Source organism: Magallana gigas, chromosome 5 (genome assembly GCF_963853765.1).
Source record: "Magallana gigas chromosome 5, xbMagGiga1.1, whole genome shotgun sequence".
In the NCBI taxonomy this organism is placed as follows: Eukaryota; Metazoa; Mollusca; class Bivalvia; order Ostreida; family Ostreidae; genus Magallana; species Magallana gigas.
Window position 1 is genome coordinate 30,842,485 of NC_088857.1, and position 1,644 is coordinate 30,844,128.

Consider the following 1,644-nt stretch of genomic DNA (forward strand, 5'->3'; position numbering starts at 1 on the left):
TAAGATGAACATGTATTTATACAAAAGAGTCATACAAATAATACACAAAACATATGTTTATTTTTTCTTCCCAATCTTTCCTGGTTTGGCTGAAGCAAAAATGGCTGATTCTCCAACAGTCACAGTTTCCAGTCTCTCTTGACACAGTTTAGCAAGTTTTTGTGCAATTATCATTGTACTTAAATGTTCGGTTTTGAAAATTACCGTCTGACCATCAGCTACAATTAAACAATAACAATTATGTTTAAGACTGAAAAGAAATGACTTCTGAATTTACTGGTAAACGATATAACTTTTTTTTATAGAAAATTCATGCTCTATAATATACAATAAAACAACTGCAGTAATCCATAAAATGAATGAATGGTAGTATCTCTAAGCCGATTAATTGATTAATACGTGAAACACAGAAGGTTCCAACAATTATGCAATCTCCAGAATCAAAATTTTAAATATTAAAGTTTGTGAAAAGAAGTGGATGATAACTAATTATTATACATGTCCTTCAATTTTGATTTTAGATCATTTAAGCATGATTGTTTATATTTTTTAACTATGTAAATTGAAAGAAAATCTAGTCATTACTCAATGATAAACCTACCAAAATCGAGCTTCATCTCTGGATTGCTTCTGTCACTTTTGATGTCAACCTTAGTTACTATACTTTGATTGGTATCTATCATCTTTGGTGAATTTACAATGCACATCATCTCTCTGAAGCACGAACAACAACAAATAGAAATTACTTGTAGTCCTTTTTTGTTATAATAGAGCACAGTGTCGATATATGTTTCATATGAATTTATTTTACATTAGCATTTGTCCAAAGGCATTGGTGAACATTTGAACAGATACAAAATGCGATAACATAAAATTGGCATCATCTTACCGTATTGAGCGCACTCCATTGTGATATGGATCAAATGAAAATTTAATGGTTTTTAAAGGTTTTAAATTAATTTTTTTGATGAAAAAGTTAACCGCTACACCCTTGGCCTTCATGCTGATCAAATCGGAAATATAGAGACGAAATGTAAATACAGAACCGTACGCGAAAATCCCGGAAAGACAAATTCATTTTTATTAAGGTTCGTACATTCCGAGTTCGAATCCCGCATGAGCTTTTGTTGTTACTTACTGGAATAATTATTTTAGATAGTCATTTTTTATCCCCAAACTGCAAATTTTCGCTTATTTGACATTTGTACAGTTTATTTATCATTGTATCTTTCATTATCCAAAAATTTCCTGTTAATCATTTGAGTGACTTTTTCCAGGTGTGTTATTCCACCTTAAAATTTGATGTGAATAAATGCATAATATATACATCTAATAAATCATGTCCATTAATGTCAATAAAACGTTTTATTTTTTTGATAAAAAAAAATTATGAAAATAAAAAACTTCTTTTGATAATATTTTTCAAACCTTGAATGCAAATGATTTTACAGGATCTGTCCCAAGAGGTCTAAGATCGTGCAGATTTTATCTATCGACAAGCAAATCTTCGACAGTACAGTAGTTATTAATTTCAAATTATATTAATTTCCAACCCATCATGGCCCCGTGTCACGCGGGGGATCTGTGGACACGAGCAGATTTAGATAAGCAGACCTGATAACAGTTCTCTTTCACATAATAAAC

General features: G+C 30.5%; 1 long non-coding RNA gene across 1 annotated transcript; it reads right to left on the reverse strand.

Moving 5' to 3' along the window:
* LOC105338260 (uncharacterized) lies at window positions 1–1,039 on the reverse strand. The gene is made up of 3 exons (XR_010713919.1): window positions 890–1,039; window positions 602–714; window positions 1–218 (listed from the first exon to the last, which is right to left on the reverse strand). It is a non-coding gene; the product is annotated as an uncharacterized lncRNA (long non-coding RNA).
* Between the last annotated feature and the right edge of the window lie 605 nt (window positions 1,040–1,644).